We start from the raw sequence: 24,454 nt of genomic DNA on the forward strand, positions 1-24,454 counted from the left end.
CTGGCCCTCAATGATCAATAAGTCTTGTGCATGATATATTTTGGGGAAGACAATTGCCAAGTAACATGATCCATACCAGTTGTCAGGTAGTCTCACGTAAGCATTTCTTCCACATACAAAATACACATTTGGAATCACTTGCATTCCCTTCAGGAAATCCTTAGTGTAGTACTCTAAATTAAAAGCATGTTCACAGTCAACTTCACCCACGTATACATTTTCATAATACGTTTTGGCTCGGTGAAGACATAACTTTCCTCTCTGCGTTTTATCTAAAGCTATTGGACCACTACTACCCTTTCTCTTGTGTGACTTCTCTTCTTCGGTCCAATCTATTTTCCCTTGTCCTGATTTTTTCAAAATCTTTTGTCTCCTGTAACGATCATCCACCTGCCCTATGAACTTCTTCTCGACTTCTGACACCTTGCATGTCAGATTATTTCTACGGGCATGTGAAGTATCTAAGGTAATCCAAGGAATGAAGAACTTGGCCAATCTGTCTTCACTCTTCCAGTAATCCCATTTATTCATCTGCTTATAATTCGGGACTTCTGGCAACACAGAATCATAATTGGAGAAATAGTATTCAAAACTATCTCTCTCATAAAATATACTAAGCAATAAGCTACATGTAATGCCATATGTCAGAGGGAGGTGATGATATCGAATTCCTTCATCTACAGACGCAGGCAACTGCATGCAGACGTAGCAATCCTTAACATCCATGGCATCCACGTATTCATACAAAAGTTTAGCATAAGCATTCGACCTAAAGTCTCCTTGGGACTCGTCTACATGTAACCTGCGGGCTTCTGCAGCCAATAACGCTTTCTCTTGAGTGTTTTCCCTTTTCTCACCTGTAACAGTGGGTGTAAGAGTTACTACAGAATTCGCATCAGTTACCTTTACCTCTTCCTCATGTCCCTTTACATAAGAAATCGTTACCACTAAAGCTATTAATATTATCACTCCTACTATTAGTGTACCTATTATACATTTAGCTCTGCGGTTCGGGGTGCCGGCCTCCATTTCGTCAGACAATCTAGCTTATCCCTTTCTCTTTGCAAAAAGTTATTTTCCTCTCGTTCCTTTACAGTCTCTTTCAATCCTTTTTTGTCTTTAGAATCCACACAGCTGGAGGCTGACAGCCTTTTTCGCAAAAAGTCCCTTCACAGTTCAAAAAGACAACCCTAGCCCTTCTCCATCCACTCAAGGGGTTCCCTAAAATTCTCTGCTTCCTGGGCGCTAGGTAATCTTCTTTTCTTCTGCTTGCTTTATTTACAAAGTCCTTTAACAATCGACTATTAGATTTGTGGTTGCAGCTTCAATAGCATAGTTCAATATTTCCATGCGAAGAGTATGCTCTTCATGTGCTGTTATCTTTGTACCAAAGTCGGGGAATTGCAATTCTGTAAGAAACATGTGTTTTAACTTGCTGAGGCGGGGAGGTCTGGGGAGCACGAATGTTAGTGACCCTTCTTGTTCGACACCGGGTACCAACAGTTGTACTTCCACGGTGATAATGGGCTCAGAACTGGACACCACCACCGCTCGGATCCTCCCTGTCTCCGGTTTCACAGACATTTGTCGCCAGATATGTCCACTCAGGTGTGGAGTATCTTCTGTTAGGCACACGCACTCTTCTTGACCTTCTTCGGTCCGGTGCCTCAGCGCCCTGAGCACCTTCTTCTGGGTCTGAGTCTTCTGATATCGGAGGAAGGGTTGCTTCTGGAGTTGACCTTAGGCTAGAACTTCTTCTTTGCGGCCAAATTGCTTCTCCACGTGCCCTTCTACTCCTTCTCCTTCTGGTCTGTTCTCGCTCTCTTTCAGACCTGTCAGGGTCAGACTCGTACTCCCAGCTGTCTTCTCCTTCTGTAGCGTCTTCTGTTTCGCTGTTGTACTGACCGTCCTCAGCTTGGTCAGACTCGTTCCCTGCTTCCACTGGCACCTCTACAGCTTGGCTAGCTCCCTCTATGGCTTCTTGGTCCTCAGCTGGACGTCCATCCGAGAGAGGAGCTGTTTCCAGAGGTGCTGGAACCCTTTTCGTATGCGACGCGTGTATCCAGTTGGGCAGGCCTCCCACCTTTACAGCTGTACTTGTGATCAGGATGACCTGGTAGGGCCCACGCCAACGAATATCCAAGCAGCTTCTTCTCACATGTTTCTTCACCAGGACCCAGTCCCCAGGATACAGGTCATGGCAAGGGCCCTGGCACGCTGGAACCTCTGCAGCCTGCACCTGAAGGGACACAGAACGCATGGCGTCAGACAGCCCCTTACAATAGTCCAGGATCATATCATCTGTGATATTTAACAGTGCAGTAGCTGGAATAGATGGCAGCCTCATTGCTCTCCCCATTAACACCTCATGTGGTGACAACCCTGTTCTTCTGTCTGGGGTACTACGAAGGCTCATAAGTACTAATGGCAGGGCATCAGGCCAACTCAGGGTCGTTGAGGAGCACACTTTCGCTATTCTGGACTTGATCGTGCCATTAATTTGTTCCACAATTCCTGAGGCTTCTGGTCGGTAACTGCAATGGAGCTTTTGATCTATATTTAGTGCAACGCAAATCATCTTCACAAGCTCGCTGTTAAAATGTGTTCCCCTATCTGATTCCAAAAAGGCCGGCACCCCGAAACGAGGGATAAGTTCTCTAAGCAGTAACTTAGCCACTGTGAGGGTGTCGCACCTACGTGTAGGGTATGCCTCAACCCATCTGGAGAACACACAAACAACCACCAGGACATAGCGAAGGCGGTTGCATCTTGGCATTTCAATGAAATCTATCTGCATTCTATTGAATGGACCTCCTGATCTTCCTATGTGACTTAGTGCAACTGGTGTTCTTTTCCCTACGTTCAGCTGCTGGCAGGTCACACAACGCTGGCACACTGCTTCTGCTGCTATTCTAAACTTAGGATTGTACCAAGTCTGTCTAAACACTCTCAGCATAGCATCTCTCCCTAAGTGTACGGGACCATGTATGAGTCTAGCCATTGGACTCACCATCTCATTGGGCAACACTGCTCTGCCGTCTGCTGAGACCCAAAAATGAGTCTCACCCATTACACATCCTGCCTTTTCCCATGCTTCCTTTTCTGAATCAGGAGCATTTTCTTGCATGGTTGACAATTCATCCCAAGTATCAACAGTTTCCAGTATCATGGCTAATTCAGTTCTTACATTTATTCCACCCACATCCACCTCTGTGAAAGAGTAACCTTGTTCTGCGCAATACCGCGCAACTTCATCTGCATATCTATTGCCTTTCGAAACAAAGTCCTCATTTTTGGTATGTGCGATGCATTTTACAACTGCGATACTTGCTGGACATTGCAATGCTTCTAACAACAAGCGCACAAACTCTCCATTGCGAATGGGAGAGCCTGAAGAAGTCATGAACCCTCTTTGAGACCATAACTGCCCGTAATCATGAACTACCCCAAACCCGTATTGGCTGTCGGTGTAGATGGTGACTCGAATTTGATTGCCTGCTAAGCAAGCACGTGTCAGGGCAATAATCTCGGCTACCTGAGCGGAGTTTACTCCTTCCAGGCACCCTGCTTCCACAACTCCTTCAATTGTACAAACAGCATACGCTGCTCTCAACTGCCCAACTTCGTCTCTTACACATGAGCCATCGACAAAGAAAACTTCGTCTGGGTCGGTCAGTGGCTCATCTACGATGTCGGGTCTGGGTTTGGTGCATAGTTCAGTCACATCGAGACAGTCATGGTCTGTATATTCATCATCATCATCAATATCATTTGGAAGTGGCATTAAGGTAGCAGGGTTCAAAACAGAGCATCTCTTGAGGGTCACGTTCTCTGCAGCAAGAATAACTTGCTCATAGCGCGTGAGCCTGCTATTGGTCAGATGCTGTGTTTTGGTCCTGGTCATCAACAGTTCAACAGAATGTGGCACGCACACCTCTAACGGGTGCCCCATAACGATATTTTCACATCTTTCAATGCTGACACCCGTTGCAGCAACGGATTTGAGACATCCGGGCAACGCTGCGGCTACTGGGTCTAAAGTAGCCGAGAAATAAGCAACTGGTCTACGGGCATTCCCATGGATTTGGACCAACACAGACAACGCACAACCTTCTCTCTCACAACAGTAAAGAAAGAATTGTTTATTGTAATCAGGCATTCCCAATGCCGGAGCACGACACAGGTCCTCTCTCAGCTGTAAGAATGCCATCAAACAGTCTTTGTCCCATGGTACCGGATCACTCACCTCCTTGTGCGTCAGTTTTTGCAAAGGTTTTGCTTTCAGTGAAAAGTTCACGATCCACTGTCGGCAATAACCCACCATCCCTAGGAACATCCTGACCTCTCTCTGGGTCTGAGGCGCATTCATTTTCATGATCGCCTCTATCCTGTCTGGTGACACTTTTCGTTTGCCTTTCTCAATTCTGTGTCCCAAGTACTGCACTTCTGTCAGGCAGTACTGCAATTTTCCCGGGGATACCTTATGCCCATTGGCAGCTAGGTGATTTAACAAAGCAATGGAGTCTTCCCTGCAAGCTTCTTCTGTTTCTGACGCCACAAGGAGGTCGTCTATGTACTGGACCAGAACTGACTTCTGGGGCAGCACTAGACTTTCAAGATTTTTCTTCAGAAGCTGGTTAAAGATCGATGGACTCTCTGTATACCCCTGAGGGATACGACACCATGTTAGGACGCGATTTTCCAGCTTAAATGCGAAAAGAAAATGGCTATCTTCGTCCAAAGGGATCGAAAAGAAAGCCTGACAAAGATCTATCACAGTGAACCACTCAGCTTGGAATGGAATCTGAAACAGTATCACTGATGGATTCGGTACCACTGGACAACATGAAACGACTATGTTATTAATCTTTCGAAGGTCCTGCACTATCCGAAATTTCCCATTTGGTTTCTGCAGACCCATAATCGGGGAGTTACATGGACTACCCACGATTTCTTTCAGTATTCCCTGTTTAATCATGGACTCGATCACGGGTTTTATGCCTGCAATCGTTTCTGGAGTCAATTTATACTGGGGTGTTCTTGGGAACTCAGCATGCGGTTTCACTACAATTTTCACTGGGTCCACCCCTTTGACCAATCCAATCTCTTCCCCAGTGAAATCCCATACCTCTGATGCCACTGTCTCTCTCAAATCCCAGGGAAGCTCGTCTACTGTCAAAGTAGGGTACAGCTCCACACATATTCTTGAGTTTGCAACTTTGAAATCTGCATCATCATCATTAGTCAATACCTCCACTCCCTGGGGTGTACAATATATAGTGCAATTCAATTTGCACAACAGGTCTCTTCCTAGCAGACACACAGGGCTTGAATCGCAAACCACAAATTGGTGCTCATCGCTGTACTTCCCTATTTTCACCTGTACCGGTTCTGTCAATTGGCTGGTTATTCTCCTGTTTGCGACCCCTACCACCTGTATGGTCTCTCCAGACATGGGCAGGTCTGGAACTGCAGCTGATCTGATCGTGGATCTAGTGGCTCCTGTGTCCACCAGAAATGTCGTAGGGCACCCTGCTACTTCTGCTTCAACATAGGGTCCCCTCTGATCTACCTCTAAGGCTGCCCCAAGGGTGCAGTCTTCTCTTTCCACTCTCTGTCCAGTTAATGGGTCCACATAATAGCATTCTTCACCTTCCACAAACAGGGGCATTTGTCTATAGGTCTTACCCATACTCCCCACTCGAGGAGGTTGCGGGAACTGGGCTCGGGGAGGAGCCCCCCCCCCTTTGAGCACCTTTCCTTGGTATTGCGTCGCCCCTCTCATAGGTGCGCTCTGGACCTCTTCCTCCTCTATCTCTTGCTCTCCTATCTCTACATTGTAAGGGCACTCGCGTTTCCAATGCCCCAACTCGTTGCACTGGTGGCACCTAGTCGTTTTCTTCAAGGTAGCTATGTCTACTCTGGGTCTAAAGGTAGTACTCTCCTCATTACCCTTGTTCTGACTGTACTGCTTCTTACCTCCTGTACCTGTCCCTTGCTGCTGTTGTTGCGGTCCCCCCTTTCCTGCTGTCTGCAATTGTACCACCATCAGCTTCTCTTTTAGTTTCTTAGCCTTGGAGTCTACCTCATCACAGCAGTACCTGGCATATCTCAGTATTTCATCTAGGGGTTTACTTTGCCAACAAATCGAGTGTTGCTGAATCATTAAACTAATATCCGGTCTCAGTCCCAGGACGAACTTGGACACGAATTGCCCTATATCTTTTGGATCCATTACATCCAAGCCGCTATACTGTTTAAATGCCTTCAGCAATCTCTCGTAATATTCATGAACTGTCTCTTTGGGTTCCTGTCTCGTTCTGTCTATTCTGACCCAATCTATGTCTTGCATTGGCACTTTTTCTTTCAGCCAAGTCATCACTCTCTCGAATTTTGCCATCACGATCTCGGACGGCCCATTAGTCCTAGCATCTCTCTCTGGCTCCGTTGTGGGCCACTCAGCGCTAACCTTGCATGCTGTCCACAGATCTCCTGGTACTACAATGTCAAACAGCGTGTTCAGATCTATCCATAGGACTTTTGAGATCTTTACAAACCTCTCGACTTGCTTGTACCACTCCACGGGGCTCTCTCGTAACTTGGGGAAAGATGTGGTAAAAGCAGCTAAATCTCCCCTACTCCAAGGGACATGTACATAGCTCCCATTGGCAACTTCACGCAAAGGGTAAGCTTCTATTCCCTGCTGTCCTGGTGTTATACCAATCATGCTTCTTCTGCCGGTCCCTTTCTTGGACCACCTCTCTTCCCATTTATCTAGTGCCCTCCATGTCCTTATTCCAGTAATCAGTTCCCTTATGTGTGTTTTCAGCCCAATCGTTCTCCTCTCATCTAGATCTCGATCTGAGTAATGTAGCCTGTGGTTACCCTGTAATGCTTTGGTTCTTGACAAGTCCACCATATATTTGCCTGCTAGTTCGACTAACTTCTCATGGACTGCTCTCGCCTTTCGTGTGATGTCCTTTGCCATATACAGTATTTCATCCTGTTCATACATTTCCATTCTTTCTAAAGGCAGGGTACCATCTACCATGTCATCCAGATCTGACCTTAAGCTGGAGACATCAAGTCTCTTGGCTTTTATCTCAGCTCGCAATATGTCTTTTGAAGGGGGCTCACTGGTCTCCCTACCATCCCAACTTCGAGCTCTGCGTTTGGGCTCAGGAGAATTAATGGGTGGCCTCCTTTGCTCCCATCTCTCCAGGTCCCATGCTCGGCCATCCGATCTTGGAAGGTGATGGAACACGGGCCTGTTATCCCTACTCTCTCTCTGCCCACTCTCGTCTTCTTCTCTCCTCTCACCGCACATCTCTCTGTTATTTTCCCTCTGGTCGCTACACTCCCTTTGCCTCGTATCGCTCAGTATCCGATGCGATCCTTCCTGGTTCCCCATATTCCCTGGGCTGCGCTCATTTCTGTCATCACAGGGACTATGGTGCGACCTCTCACAACTCCCATTCTGTTCTCTGGTGCCAGGCACACAGTGTGGACATTTAAAGCTGTTTCTGTACTCTTGTGCTCTCCTCTCCCCTTCACTGAGTATTGGGCGCGCCACCCCTTCACTCCCGGGGCCCCCGTTTTCCAGGTCTGTTCTACCTCCACTCCGGGCCCAATGGGTGACTCCCCTACTCCCTCTACAGTCCCACTCCGGGCTACTCTCTCCAGCCCCGCAGTGAGTCCGTGCTCGGCTGTCCTGACTTTCCCTTTCTGCTTCTGCAGCATTGATGCACTTTTGAGCCTTCACTGCCTCGTCCCACTGCTTCATGTACTCATTTAGCTCTTGAAAGGATTTTCGTCCAGATCCCCTCAGATCCATTGGCCATCTAGGGCCCCCAGGATCTCCTCCTGGGTCCCCTGCTGTGTGCATCGGTGTACTCCACTCTCTGGGTATCGGCATCTGACTTGGGGAATTAGTGGTATCGTTCCTCCTAGCCTTCTCTGCTCTTTCTCTGTCTTTCCGTACCCGTTCTTCCCCTTTTTCTCTCTCTTGGTCATATATCGATATTATAGGACCTATGGTAACAGGTACCTGTAGTGCATCTGGTAATGGGTAGGATGTGGCACTTTCCGTTTCCGGCGCTCTTTGTACCACAAACCTACCGACCACCTGTTGCACCTGACTAGGCTGGAGCAACTCTTTCTTTGGCTCAGGATCCCACTCTGAACTGGGAAGCGGTCTATGCTCTCCTGCATTGCCCCCCTTTTCTCCTTCAGTATTCTCAACCTCTCCCCCTGCTCTATTATACGGGGGTGGCCTGTCCGTCAGTAATCTGTTTATCAGGCTGTCCTCTGTTTCGCTCTCATCATCTTCTTCTAGGGGACTTTTATTTACTGGCGCCTCTAATACTGGGTACAGTTTATTTATTTCCAAATTATGCACTCTCCATCTTTTAGCATCCGCATCCCACCTGGCATCCTGTACTGCCCTTACCGAGCGTTTCACCCTTTCTTGTCGTCTGTTCATATTCCTTTCATGCGCTGCCCTAAGCCATGCATCAAGGGCTTCAAACTGGGTTGGTCTAGGCAAGGGTCTCTTTGAGGTCATGACTGATTTCAATCTATGTAACACCTCTAATCTGAACGTCCCGTACTTCGGGAACGTCAGTTCCTCGTTTCCTTCTGTAATCTTACTCCACTCTGATATCCAAAGGATCGTATGCAACCCAACATTTACTGCCATATAACGAGCTGGCGTACCCTCCGGCGGGGCTTCTTCCCCTTCATACGATCCTCGCCTCTCTTTCTTAAACAGCGCTTTCAACCATTTAAAACACTTCATAATTATGCGCACAAAATCCAGCCTCGCTACTCTGTTTACTTCCTGATGACAATCCACCAATCCTGTCGCGGCTTTTCTAGCTTGGCCTATCACAGCGCGGTTTTTCTCCTGTCGGCCAATCACGTCGCGACCCTGTATGACGTGTTCGCTAGCTGGCCTATCACAGCGCGGTCTTTCTCCGGTCAGCCAATCACTGCGCGACACCACCTGACGTCTCTTTTCTCCGCTTCGCAGCAGCACCCCTCCTTTCTCAACTCGTCTCCCGGTTATGCATGCGTCCCATTCATACACTGAAAAATGACTACTTCCGACCAAGCGGTCACTTCTCTCGACTGTACGTCCACAGTCTATCTGTAATTGTCAACACAACTGACGAGATGTCTATCGTCTCTCTGATAGGTTGCTTACACACACAGTAACTTCCGACCAGCGTCCGTTACTCACGCACTCACTCTTACGTTCCCCCTATCTCGGTCTCTCGGGTGATCAATGGTACCTCATGACCCCCTTCACACTAGTTGACAATTACTCTGGGTGTCCGATACACCCGAACCACTTAAGCTCTCCTTGAACTTAAGATTTCCACCGGTTGCGCGCGCTCACAACCTGTTCCACAGTCACTCTACAGACATTCAACTCCGCCAGACATTACAACATAGATACAATACAAAAACACCGCAATCTAACACGCATAACCCTTTATACTCACTCTCAACCGATACTGCTGCTTTTTCTGTCTCACGTCATCCGGATCTTCTTCGGCGGGCTGTTCTTCCGATCATCGATTTCTAGGGGCCTTGGGGTAAGCTAACCTGGCCTAGGTCACCGTCCTCAAGAAGGCAACCATCCTCTATAGCTACCAACTGAAAGGGTGAGATTTTGATCGATAACTTATATCTATTGATCCAAACCTCGATCTGGTCGACTGAACCTTTATTGCCTGTCTTGGAAGGAAACAGTACACCTATCTGCAAATTAGTTCACCCAAGAAAGGACTCTACTCTCAAAGATCACGGACAACTTCTAGGTTTCAAAAGTTTATTGTAAAGATATAATGAGCTGCAAATACAAGCATCTCAGAATGAGATTCACGAGATACACAGGTCCAATTACATACATGTGCTCTCGAAAAGCCCTCAGACGAGCAACAGAAATCACTAACACAAGTTCTAAAAATAACAAAGCTATCAGCATAGACGCATATCTCTCCTTCATTTAGGTTGGAGGAAAACAAACACAGGTTAGGCGTCCCTACCCTGTTCTAGATGGTATCCCTACTTAACCAAATCCCAACCTAACAAAGGTGTCAGCAGTGAATGACCCCCAAGGGAAGTCACCCACTCTAAGTCTCTTGGTGAAAACCTAAAGTTCTCCAGTCATGACCCCTCACTGCCTACCCATCCACTCTCTTAGGGGTCCTCAGGTCTCTGCTCTAACTCCACCCAGGGGTGCTGTCCCTAATACAAAACAGTCAACAACATTTGAGACGCCCCTTGCGAAACGCCTCTCACGTGGTGCAACTTCAGGCTTTTTCCATGATGCTTTGTATTGGGCCTCAGACGTTAGAGTTGACCTTGCTTCTCAGATTCTTCTCCGGCCCGCTGATACCCCTTAAACATTCCAGAACCCTCCTCCATGTCTGGGCCGTCTACTGAACAGACCTCTATTCATTCACTTATAATTGGATCCCCCCTTTCCTGTTGCAGACAGATATCTGCCGCCAAGAACCCAACTCTCATAGACTTCTAAAAAGGCTTGCAACATTTCTCAGCCCAGACATGTACGTGTAAATCAATGCTAAAACATTTCAGGCCTACAATATTTCACATTATGATTATAGCATTCAACTTCTTCATTTAATTAAAACATGTTAAAACTCTTATTCTATTATTTAGAAAACATTACTATAAATCATGGCCCATTAATGCAATGACCAAAAACGTTAAACAATCTGTGTCGTGAAAAGAAACACCTTCCCTTTTAGCTCCAGCTCTGGCCCTGAGGCCTACCACTTTCTGCGTTTTACCACAGACCATCTTATATGTTAACAGCTACACGACATAGATTCAAAATAATCACGTCTAATAAAATCATATAATGTCACACATTTCTGTATTAGTTCCACTTCTACTTAAATCTCTATATTAGCTATACATTTAGAATATAATTTCAGATACTATTAGCACTCATGGCATTTCTCTTCATGAATTATGCTCTCTATAGGTAAGTGTGATGTACTCATACATTTATATCAGTTTGCGCTCTCTCATTATGAAACATATTCTGATGTGTTACATTACGTTGCATTGCGTTATTTTACATGTTGCTATGTTAGGTAGTATTTGTAAAGCACAACTTAGGTCAATGCTTTTGCCTCTTGGCACCGAAATCATGTTGCCTTTGACATCAAGAATGACCATTAACTGACATCAACCTTCCACTATATTGTCAAGGTCATTAAATATTGGTTTAAGTAGTGCTTATTTTGTGAAAAAAAAGCAAGTGCCAGGGTCCTTCTCAGTAGGTCACTACAGCTTGCACCACACGTTGCCCCTGCCAGCGGTGCCAATGACAGTACCAACACAAGTACTAACCATTGCACTCCTACAAGTGTGATAAATCACACTGTTCCAGGTCACTCAAAGCTTTAAGTATGGCGTGGGCGACAAGTATTGTTAATTTTTAATATATAGAAAAGTATGAAACACTGTTGTTAGGCTCCCCTCAAAATTAGACAGTGCCACCATGTGGTGGACTATCATTGGTGCCGGTGCTGAGTATTAAGTACTGGTGCTGAGCACCAGAAACTACCAGCTCAAATTAAGCACTAGGTTTAGGTACAGACTAGCAATTGTTAAGAGCACATCAACATATAAATATATTGCCAAGGAACATACATGTAGAGTTAAGAATAGTCAATCTACAGAGACACACTTGCCTACACAATATTATTGTAGTAGATAGTTTAGTCATAATATTGTAGCAGGTTGATATAAAAATCTATATATTCTGCTCAACCTGCAGCCACCTGCACTATTTCCCCTAGGCTAGTGCAATAAAAGCACTTTTGTTTAGCGCTGAGAGATGTTTACTCTCCTTAAGCCACAGACAGAAGTGGGTGGCCTAACCAGCCACTGATGCCAACCATCCATCAACAGCCACAATTTACTGTTGTCAGCTAAACATATATTTTATAGCTTTAGATCATGGATATGTGTGTCTGGGGATAGATTAAAACCTAATTGAAGTTTGAGTACAGCCGATAAAGGGTCAGGGACAGGTGCCACCCACAGTGCTAATGGGTGGTATGCTACTAGAATAACCTGGCCCAAATATTGTCTCACAAAAATATAGTGTCATGAAGATTGGTTACAAAAATATCTCCCCTATGGAGATAATATTAGAACATCTACACCCAATGAAATGATATTTATGTAAACAATATTTAGGCCTCAGCATTTATATCTGCCAATATTGTTGTTATCAATATTCTGTCTGCTGTAGGAGAATATTGTGACCTCAATATTGTCTAATCACAAAAAAAGGATACAATGACTACTGGAGCACAGCAAATATTGTGCTGTATCCCCACATTTTGTTACAAAACAGGACTCCTATTTTTGGATAGCACTAAAGAATCGCCTCCTTTTACATGGAAAGTCTTTCTTTGTGGAAGAGGAAGCCTCACACACATAATAGTGTCATTCTTCATCATCAGCTTCCTCTCCCCACCCTGGTAGGGCAATGCCACCCCGGAAGAGGGAAGTTATTAAAAAAAATCCTCTGGGCAAAATGAAGGGGATCCAGATTCTGCTAAAAATACCTTTGTGTCCCTAGGTTATTGCCTTTATTCAGAAGGACACAGGGTAGGTTTAAAAAACAAACATCGGACGGGTATATTGAGACTAATGGCTCAAACACATCTCCAATCTGCCAACATATTTCTGCCCATAGTTAATAGCCTAAACAGTCTGGGGCATTCTTTAGGGCCGATGGATCCCTAAAAATGGACACTGTGCCAATACTAGTGACTGTTACACAGGGCTAAAAAAGTGTGAACTACCTAATAAACAAGGTTGTATCCTACCTGGGACTTGACAAGAATACCTTGACCCCCTAAATTTTAGGGGATAATGGCTTCCTGGTAACGGAGGGGGTGGTGTCCTTTGTAGTTACACATTCCTCAAAAGATACACCACTCCTGGGTACCTACATGTAGCCCACCGCAGAACACTGATTTCAATATTGACAACCCTAATCATTATAGAGAAAAATATTGCCCCTATGGAGTTAATAATACAAAATCTATACCCAACCGAACGATAGTTATAAAAAAAGATATTTAGGCCAAAATATTTACATCATGCAACATGTTTGTTATCAATATTATGACAGTGTGGTGCCAGAATATGGCATCTGTGTGCCATATGCATTTGATTTGATTACACAACCATGGCACACAACTATTAAGTGACAAACTAAAGGACACAATGTAAAGCAAAATGTAAAGCCTAGCATTATGGTATTCCAGTAGCACAGGAGGAGGAGAAGAAGGAAATGAGCTGGGGTACAGCACCTCCCCTTAAGCCTAGGCAATGTCATTGAAGAGATGCCTCTCTTCGACAGGTTGTGCTCAGGGAGAGTTAGTGGAGATCTTGACTGTGGTTGTGTCAAGCAAGGGGACACTAGCCATTGGTGGATCATGAACACACCGGACTATTATCTACCTTTCTTGTACTCCTCTGGCCCATGTATGCCCACTTGGCCCACTGTAGCTTCGATTTTCCTCAATGCAAAAATGTTGCGATGGTACTTGGTGGAAGAGTGTGTGCAGTCCTGTATACATTCTACAATAGAATACAATAAATATGCAAAAGGGGGCCAGCAGAAACATTCGAGGTGCACTAATTGTGGGACAGGATATTATCCAGGATCACAGAGAGTTTTCTGCATTAGGGAAAGTGCCTCTCCTTTAATTTATGTTTGGATTGAAAAGTAGACTTTGATGGTAAAAAGCTACATTGTGTCTTGCTGAACTTGGAAGAAGCAGCCACACTGACAAGATGTGGTATAATTTTTTCATCTAACCAAAGAATTGTGATTAGATTTAAAACCAGAACAGAGGCCAGCCAAGAGGAATGTCCTTTGGTGCATTTCCAGGTTTCAAGGTTTTGTTCTTTAACCACAAGAGCAAACCTTGAGCTCAGACGCCAGGTCCTTGGCCGCACAGAAGATTTACTTGTCTACAGGTGGCCTGCAGGTTCCCAAGCTCTAAAGTGAGTTTGCATTCAAAACATCAGAAAAGTGTTTTTACCCCTTTCTGCCACCAGCAGGAACACTTTCCAGGCATTGCCATTCCCGGTCCCACTCCTCTGTCAATCCAGGATCCTTCTCAGAGAACTGCTGAAGAAATCATTCAATTGAGACCATGGCCGCAAGCAGAAGACTTTGCACTCTGGATGTGCTATAACAGCACTGTATGTAGTGAAGCTGAGGAAAAGTGGAGAGGGGCTTAGCCCTGCATCTCTGCCACAAAGGTTAAGTAAAGCATGAACTTTAGGCTCATTGAAACTAATTCTTTTTTTCAATTCCTATTATGACTGTGGCAATTACCAGATAATGGCTTTGTCTAGAGATCTACAAGACTTTTGCTGGGTGTTGGTAGAGGGCACCTCTCTGCGGTGTAAAGCAAGGCCAAACCACACTTTTGGGTGAGACTGGTGAAGATGATGCAATTAGTGAACAATTATAACCTTGATCAAAATTACTTTGACTTGTATGACTAACTTGCTCAACATGAATTACACAGTTATTACTCTTTAACAAGAGTGTCACCGGTTGCTACACAATTTGAATATCCAAATTAGTCAATGATTGCTCAATGACTGTTCGAGAACTGGTAAGGTACATTTTATTATGTATAGTTAATTAAAACCAATACAATCGTTACATTTAAAACAATTTCTTAAAATATGATAAAAGAATGTAGTCTGTGTAATCGTCCTTATTGCAGACCTTACGGTAAGAGACCGAGAGTAGTTGTCTAGCAGTGTTCCCTGAGCCGGGGCAGGCTGGGCATTTGTAACCCAAAGTTCATCCGTTAGGTGCCAGAGCCAATGGTTACCGCCAGTTGTAAATTTTGCAGTCTTTGCTCTATCGTAGTCAGAAACTTGACGTATCTACAGTTCAGTTTTGTGTTCGCAGGGTTCAAGCATGCAAGCACAGCCTGCCTTCGCGTGCTGGTCCCTATCTGCTTGAACTGGTCCCTTAGTAGATGTCGCCAGCCTTGTCGGAGCTCTTCACAGAGACAGGTCATGTCTCCCGTTGCTAGATTACAGAGCGGACAGACTTCATGGCCATTGCTCCTGAGCCATGGTGGTTGGTGCTCTCTGCTGGGCAGGATCCCTAATCTATATTTCAAAAACTTCAATTTTGTGATTTTTGGGTAGCCCTGGCTGAAGTAATGCAATTAGTGAACAATTATAACCTTGATCAAAATTACTTTGACTTGTATGACTAACTTGCTCAACATGAATTACACAGTTATCACTCTTTAACAAGAGTTTCACCGGTTGCTAAACAATTAGAATATCCAAATTAGTCAAAGATTGCTCAATGACTGTTCGAGAAATGAGTGGAACAAGTGTGATGGTTTTAATCTGGTTCCTTGTAAGTGTTCAATGTCATTTTATGTGTGTACCAATCGCTTACCCATTGTGGAAAAACCATAAACCCAAAGCATAAAATCATCAAAAACATAGAAGAAAATAAGTAATACAAAGAGCAATCAATACCTAACCACCAATTGATACATTCCATATCGACACAAAGGAATAAAGGAAATAAAAGGAATAAAAAATCAAAAATAAGGGAATATAAAAAGAAAAAATTCCCGAGAAAAACGTACGTTAGTTGTTGTTTTTGCTTAACTACTTAGAACCCAAAGTGTAACTGTGTAGTTTACAACTTCTCATAAGAGCCATGCCTGAAAACAAAAACACTCTACTTATGGAAATTAACAGGAAGGTTGGTATAGACTTTAAGACACTGAAAAAGCAAATCCGTTTCTAGTTGTTCCTAAATGAGTTAGCCTTAAAGACAGTAGCATAATTATAAACAACAAAAGAGTAATACATTTCCTTTCATCCTTTTCCCACTATCCCCCCTGTTACGCATGTCAGAGGAGGACTGCTTTCATCAGGCTTGGCACAATGGCTTCTGTGACGCGTTGTTTTGAACCAGGCACCATGTTTGCCAAGAGACCTTCGCAAGTTTGTATTTGTACCAAGAGTGCCACTTCGCAGTCAGGGCTTCACCCCAACAGCAGGCTGTGCATTCTTAAGAATGCCAGCTCATTGTTTTGGTACTGGGAGCCAGAATGAATGAACGGAGGTAGACCTTTCCATCCTGGAGTGCTTCCCACTCTGCAACACGTAGGGCTCATTGACCCCTGGCAGCGTTTGTTATTAATACCGCTTTTTCACCAACCCCGCTTGCTCCTAACGAGCTTCTTCCATGAATGGGCTCATTTCCTAAAGGCTGCTCATTCCAATGGAAATACATTATTGTTGGTGGAGGTGTCTAGGTCAATTACAAACTTTGCCATACCAGCTCCAGTCACTGAAGAACCCATAAGTGGCCATGCCACAGCTAATTGCCATCAATGACGCCCTGAAGACGTATCACGTTTGCTACTCAGCTAAGTATGACGGGGTGAGTCTCAAAAAAACACATATTCTAACCCTACAATTCTTTCCCAGGGCAAATCAATTACTTCATTTAGTTGCAAATGCTTTGACTATGAGTATGGCTGCAAGAACTAGCTGGGTGAAAGTGTTCAAATGAAGTCAGAGAGTAAGATGCCTCAAACATGGCGAAGACCTACAAAAAACAAACAGGTGTGCTAAACATTGGCTTAAGAAGGTGACCGCGGTTTAATGACAGTACGCAGATCAAACTAAAATTGCAAGCATTGCCAAACATCACCTTGTTGGCTGCCTCAGCAAAGGGACAGACTGACCTGTCTTCTCAATAACTAGTCTACACAACGCTGGTTTGAGACACTTTGGTGAAGAAGAGAAGCTAAGCAACAACTTCACAATAACCTTTCTCTTACAAGATAAAGTTCCTCAAACCTGGTTTAGGAACCTTAACCGTCTTGCCATCTTACTACAGTTCCACTACATGGTCACCTGCAGCTCCATTATCTTTCTCTATAATCTTTTTTTCTGAGTACCCCACCTCCATACTTTTTAAGGCATCATTCCCCTTTTAGCCTTCATCTTCCATTGTTAACCCCTATTGTGATATGATGTCCATACTAGAGCCCCATCTCATCCTCATCAAGTGTCTTCTCTCCTTTGGTATCATCCCCTCAAATATGTAGGAGTATTAACCCCTTCCGTGCGGGGCTGTTTCCCCCGCTGTGCTGGGGGCGCGTACAGCGCCCCGGTGCTCATGACGAGGTCAGCTCGTCATGAGCTACGACGCTCCGCTGCTCATGATGAGCTGAGCTCGTTATGGCCACACCCGTTCCAATGGAACGCTCAGCACTGCAGGGGAATCAGCCCAGCATGCGAGCGTTCCACGGAACGGGCGCGGTCATGACGAGCTCAGCTCGTCATGAGCACTGGAGCGCCGTTGCTCATGACGAGCTGACCTCGTCATGAGCATTCAAGGGGTTAATATAGTGAGATCCTATGTGTGAAGCAACGACGGGATTAACAAATGGGTGAAGTAAAAAAAAAAAACATTATAATTTTCCAGTGAGACAGCGAGAGGGTAGGTACCAAAAAGGGAGGTGTCTTCAGTTTATTTTAGAGTTTAGGTATAGTAAGAGCCATTCCGATTTCAGTGGAGATGTTGTTAGAGATAACTGAGAAGGAGTGTCAACTGGTCTTTTCGTTCGGAAGAATTTCCTCATTTCTATTCTGGTGGTTCCCTTGCATGACAGATGATTTGTTTTTCAGCCAGGTATCAGATTGTTCTTACTTTGAGTCTGGTAAGCAGTGTAGATGTTCTTGCAGATGATAACTGTTGGGGAGCGCAGCCAGTAAAGTTGCTTCTAGCTGTAAATGAATCAAGCAACATAGATAAAAATGCTTTTCATAGATGCTAAAAAAAGAAGGGGAAGTAGTTGTGCAGAGTGCTGACACCATCCAGCTGTGAGAGGACCAAAACTTGCTTTGCTGAGCTGAATAAGGATACAGGTAGAGATAGCATCATGAAATCTTGGTTTTCATAGGAAGGATTTCCTTACATAAGCTTCCCCCATGCTGGAGTGTCACCCATCCTTCCAGAGAGCTTCCTCTTCTACGGGTCCATATTTATCATGAACCATCCTCTTCTTCAGATATTTAAACTACATCTGAAACTCGTTGCCTCCTCTTTGGACCTTCATGTTACCCTGCAGCTTCGACCACCTTGGAATCTTTCTGAATATTATTCTGTAGCGTATTCCCTTTATTTTGTAAGTTGTATTAATCTTTCTAGCTCTCCATCCCATTTCAGTAGTGAGTCCCATTTGCATAGCCTCATATTAGTTTAATTGACCTACCTCATTCCTTGTTCTTTATTCCAATTTCTTGAACTTGCTTGTATTTTAGAACAGTTGATTACTCAAAGGACTTTATCTAACTTATTTCTAGAGCGTGGTCTTATGTTTCACAATTTTTCCATTTTTGAAACTCCACCTCCTTTTTGGAGGACGGTCACACTTCTAGAATTTAAACCTATTGATGGCCAGTGCCACACAAGAAGCTTGACTGCCATCCTGAAACTCTATGATGAAATACAATGCAATTCATAGTTTGATCACATTTCTCAAGATTCCTCATATTTCTGAGGATCTTCTCATTTCTGTAATATGTGTCGTTATTGGAGTGCCTTCCATTTCCAGAGTTTGTTTTAATGCTCCATTCCATCTCTGTAACATATTTGTTATGTTATGTTATGTTATGTTAAATTAAATTTATTAAGCGCACGTACGCCCATAGGCTTCATGGCGCTGTGGAAAACTGGCACAACATAACATGTAACAGAAAAAAGAAAACGGGATTAACTAAGGGTAAGCTTGCTTGAAGAGCCAAGTTTTAAAAGCCTGTCTGAAGGCTAACAGATCTTCATGGAGCCTTAACGGCAATGGCAAAGAGTTCCACAGGGAGGGGGCCAAAAAATGGAAAGATCCACCTCCTTGGCGTTGTTTCCTGATTCGCGGCACCACTAACAGGTTCTTTTGACCTGAGCGGAGAGCGCGAGAGGGAGTGTAACTAACAAGCAGGCTGCTAATAAATCCGGGACCCTTACCTTGTAGAGCCCTGAAGATAATGCATCCTGCTTTAAAAGCTGCTCTCTGCGCTACTGGCAACCAGTGGAGACTGGCCAGTCCTGATCTAATGGACTGCCACTTAGGGATCTTGCAGATCAACCTGGCCGCTTGGTTTTGGACCAGTTGAAGTCTCTTGAGCTGCCCCGCTGGAAGACCCAAGTACAGACTGTTGGAATAGTCCAGACGGGACAACACAAGAGCGATAATGACCTGAATCAGAGCAGGGTGGGTTAAAAGGTGGGCGATCTTCTTAATCTTGCGAAGTTGAAAGAAACTTGCAGATACCACAGTCCCTACCTGATTTTTGAGCGATAGATCTTCATTAAAAGAAATTCCAAGGCTCTTAACTGTTTGGGACTTAGCCGGGGGGTCACCCATTTCTGGAGGCCAGAAATGTGGTCCCCAGTACAGTGCACTCTTCCCAGGCAAAATCAATTCAGTTTTGCCTGGGTTGAGTTTTAAGTGATTTAGGCCCATCCATCTCTGAATGTGAACCATGACATAACATAACATACCTTTTTCCAGTGCTTCATCCTTCTTTATCTACATGTGGCCTGTTCTGGGCTTTCAATATTTCCTCTCTTTATCCAACGTCTCTTGCTTCTTGTCCATCTCGGTCTCCAGCTGCCTTCTAGAGCATCATTCTGCAGTTGTAGATACTTACATGAATGTAACTCCTTCTTTAAATGTATTATATTCAGAAGCATTCCCATAGTTCCTGTTGTGTTTGTCTAATTGGAGCTGCATCTGCTTTCTGGTGCTCTGTATCAGGTTACAGAGCTGAATAATACTGGATTACATGAAGAGTGTGTACGGCCATTAACAACCACTTGCTCTGCTTAGCCCAACCCTCTATGCAGAGATCCAGGCATATAGGGCCACATCCCACTTTTATTATAGGCCCTTACACCTCTGCTTCTGACTTGGCCCAATAGTAGAATATATATCCTTATGTTCCTCACCTGCTTAAATCAGAATAAAATATGAAACACATTAGTTGTTGATACACGAATTTCCCTCCTCTACTTATAGCTTGAGAATTAAAGCTTAGACTTAAGAGTTGGGGTAAGATATTTTATATGTTTAAACATTGGCTTTGGACTTGGAGACTGTAGAAGTTAGGCTTGAATATTATGGGATTGAATGTTTATACATTATGAAGATTGTGTGTGAAAGAGTATGAAATTACTAGAAAATGTCGTATTGTGCTTGTTAATATATACATGTATTTCTGAGCATAATTAATTTTGCAATAGAAAGCATGTTTAGGGTTATATTGGAAACCATGAGGTTAAGTTTGAGCAAGGTAAGTGTGAAAGATAATATGTACATAAGAACAACATTTTGTGATTGTGTGAGGTTGTGTGAGTATATGTGTAGAATAGGTTTAAAAGTGTCACAGATTATGAGACTGCAATTCACGATATAAGAAAGTGGTAGAAATAATGAATGTGTGAGACCCATAACTGGGGGGAATCCGTGTTTACAATGCTGTCTCCACAACGTGGTTCCTTTACAACGCGGTCGTTACAACAACCGTGTTGTTACCACACGTACCAATACATCGCAAGTCATTTCAACGACTTGCTGTAGGGGGCGCGCTGGTGTTGGATTCACAATCCAACACCTTCCCTGCTGTTGCACAAACTGGAGTAGGAATAGTAAATAATACTATTCCCAAGTCCAGCGCGCCCCCTACAGCAAGACGTTGAAACGACTTGCGATGTAATGATTCGCGTTGAAACAACGCAGTTGTTGTAACGACTGCGTTGTAATGGAATGCGTGAACAACGCATTTGTTGTTAAGAGCCATATTCATAACTTGGTAGAGTTAGAGCCATTCTGAGGAGGTGACATAGTTTGATCCACTGTTGGGTACAAATGTGTAGAGAGAGCATAAGACAGTGTTAGACCTTCTGTCAGACAGTGAGAGTAGAACTGGCACATGCCCGATGGTACAACAGTGTGATAATGCCTTCTGACTCACAAGTTCTCTGTGTGACAGAGTACGGGGGGTTACAGAATATAAAACAGTTGACAAGCAATAAACCGAGTATGAGATGATTTGCATGGCAGAATATGTGATGATCTAAGTTCCTGAGAAGTGTATAGGGTTGATGATCGAAGTAAAAGTGATGTATGTCAAATGGAAGGAGACTGATGTGTCGTAAAGAATGAGATTAAAGGTGTATAACTGTGACGTTTGCTGAATGAGATTTCGTGAAAGAAAAAGCATGTGAGTGGGTGTAGCAGAGAGGATATACCTGGGTGCGACAAAGTGTGAGATTGGTTGAGAGAAAGATGCAGAGTCTAGGTAAGTGGAAAAAAAATATTGTGAATGTGCAAATGTATTAATGAGAGTCTATAAACCCGAGATTGGGTATATGAAAGCCTATGAGAGTATGTGAGAGGTAGAAAATCGGAGAGGGTGTGGAATAGAGTAAGACCGGATGTGTGTGACAGGGTGTTTGAGACAGAGATTGGTTGTGAGGAAGTGTAAATTAGCGAGAGCATTTTAAATTGGGAGACTGAGGGGTGTGGCACTGAGTCTGTAATTGGGTGTGACTTGGAAAGAGTATTAGTGTGAGTGTGTGATAGTATGAGGGACACGAGAAACTGAGTGCCTGGTGGCTGTTGTGCTGCATGATACTGGGTGTGTGAGAGTGTGACTAAGAGAGACGTCAGTTCAGATTGCAAAACGGAGGACGTATGAGATGATGTCGGTGACAGGGTTTGAGAGGAGCATGAGACTGAAAAATAGGATATTGTGTTGCAAGGAAAGCAGATTATGCGGCTGTGACTATGAGGGGAGTATAGGGGGCTATAAGACTGCACGTCTGGGAGGGTGAGAGAGGTAACAACAGTTGACACACTCACCGAGAGGCATTTGATATGTAGGGGAGGTGGTATTTCCTCGTGAGATCATAGCCCACGCGCACAGCCTACATTGTCCCGCGCTTTCCGTCTCCCAGAGCCTCCCTCCACTCTCTCACGTGAGTGAAAAACCCTGGATCAGACGAGCTGGACCTTCGCCAGGGATCGCAGGGAGCTCTCAAGGAGCAGCTCCTCTCCAGCCCGAGCTGGGCAGAAAGGCGTGCTGTGCAGAAAGATCAGCGTACATCACAGGAGCATGCGAGGCCCGGGCAAGGCGCCATGCAAGCTCCTCTCCAGCCCGAGCTGGGCAGAAAGGCGTGCTGTGCAGAAAGATCAGCGTACATCACAGGAGCATGCGAGGCCCGGGCAAGGCGCCATGCATCCGCGCGAGCGCGCGCTGACCACAGTACACCATCACCTCAGTTAGAACGGATGCAGAGATGCCATTCTTGACTAGAATGAGCTGGAAGGCGCCTGGGCACGCATTTCTTGGTCCCTTTGTCCTCAGCACCAGGTGGTGGGAACGACATATGGCCAGTTAATGAAGTGAAAGTGAAGGAAATGTGTAAATGAACTGGTTGTATTGCGCACTCTGCAAGCTGAAATGCTGTTAAAGGGGCCGCATTGTTATTATTACCCAACCCATGCATGCCTCTTGCGTTGATTTAAATTGGTAAAAAAACATAGAATGTCTGTGTTGTCTACTCCGGGATTTAACCCCGTGCCCATCAGGTGTCATGCAAATCCAAGCAGCTCGTGCTCAACCCACTGGGCTGTTTCATTAGACTCATCTTGAAATGCATATACAGGTGCCAGGTTGCCGAAGTAGAAAACATCCCACGAAAGAAAACACCTACTTGTATTGGCCGTCCGTAATAAATGTCTTTGGAGTACTCGACTGTGGGTACTCGTGGTACAGCACCATCCTGTACCACAAGATACCTCACCGCTGAGCTTAGCTATCTCAGCTTCCCTAAACAAATAGGTCTGGGGTGCTTTGCTGCACCTGGCATGACCCAAAGAGCCACAGCGGTCAAAGGTTATACTGTGATTCATGGGCTTCACAAATCTATGTTTCTTCCCTTCTCTTCTTACCTCCCCTCCTCTTCCCTTTCCTTCCTTCACCTCCCCTTTCTTTCACTTCTCTTCTCTTCCCTTCACTTCATTTTACTTCCCCTCTCCTTTCTTTCCTTCTTTCGCCTCCCCTTCCTTACCCTTCTCATCCTTTCCCTTCCTTCCTTCCACTCCCATTCCATTTCCTCCCCTTACATCTTTTCCTTACCATTCACTTCTGCCTTTCACTCCTTCTCCATGACCTTTATGTGGACTCAGACAAGTCTCTTTGTATTCTTTTCCCTCGTGTCTCCTATCCCTCCCTTCTATTTCCTTCTTCATGACCTTTGTGTGAACTCTGACAAGTCCCTTTGTCTTTTTTTCTCTCTTCTCTTACCCTTCTCTTTCCTTCTTCATTATCTTTGTGTGAACTCAGTTAAGTCCATTTGTCCTCTTTTCCCTATCTTCTCCTATCCTTCCCTTCTCTTTCCTTCTTCATGACCTTTGTGTGAACTCTAACAAGTCCCTTTGTCTTTTTTTCCTCTCTTCTCTTACCCTTCCCTTCTCTTATTTTCTTCATGACCTCTGACAAGTCCCTTTGTCTTCTTTTCCTCTCTTCTCTTACCCTTCCCTTCAACTTCCTCCTTCATGTCCTTTGCGTGAACTCAGACAAGTACCTTTGTCTTACTTTCCATCCCCTCTCCTACCCTTCCCTTGTCTTTCCTTCCTTCTCCACAACCTTTGATTGATCTTAGACCGGTCAATTTGTCTATATGTCACTGCCATGAATGAGTTGCAATTGACTCCTTATAGGGGCAGGAGAAGCAGGTGGTGTGTTACATTCCACCCACCTCTTCCGTCCATGTCACACCAATAGCTTTTCAGAGCCATTGGCTAGTGCTTTATTATATCTCTAAAAGGACCTGTGCTCTCTGCAGTCTCCACAGATGAGGAGTATATAAAAGTATGAAAGGGTATTTGTCTAAGTATAGTTCTACCACAGCTAGGAGGCAGTGAAGCATTGATCAACCTATTGGTAATCCATTACATAGTAAGGACGGAAGGGAGGATCTTGTCACTTACATCCCACTGAACACGTGTACAGCAGGACACTTATCAAGCATGCCTTCAATTAGCAAATCAGCTTTGAGTCACATCTCTGCTATTGATACATTTTATGGGGAAACCCCAATCGGCACAAATAAGGATACAATCAAGGATTTATAATACACCACAAACTTAAGTTCAACTGGAGTCTCAACTAAAATGTAACATTGTTAAAAAGAGATGTGAACAAGTTTGTAAATTTTCAACTGAATAACCAGAATTCTACTCATGGCATCCCTAAGTGGCCACATTTATGGTTCTTTGGAAGCCACCTAACCTACGTCATTGTTCTTATC

General features: G+C 44.5%; 1 protein-coding gene across 1 annotated transcript in view; it reads right to left on the reverse strand.

Moving 5' to 3' along the window:
* DIO2 (iodothyronine deiodinase 2) overlaps positions 1-24,454 on the reverse strand; it is a 38,007-nt gene that overhangs the window by 12,512 nt on the left and 1,041 nt on the right. The gene's annotated exons all lie outside the window — the stretch shown is intronic.

The sequence above is a fragment of the Lissotriton helveticus genome, chromosome 9 (assembly GCF_964261635.1).
Source record: "Lissotriton helveticus chromosome 9, aLisHel1.1, whole genome shotgun sequence".
In the NCBI taxonomy this organism is placed as follows: Eukaryota; Metazoa; Chordata; class Amphibia; order Caudata; family Salamandridae; genus Lissotriton; species Lissotriton helveticus.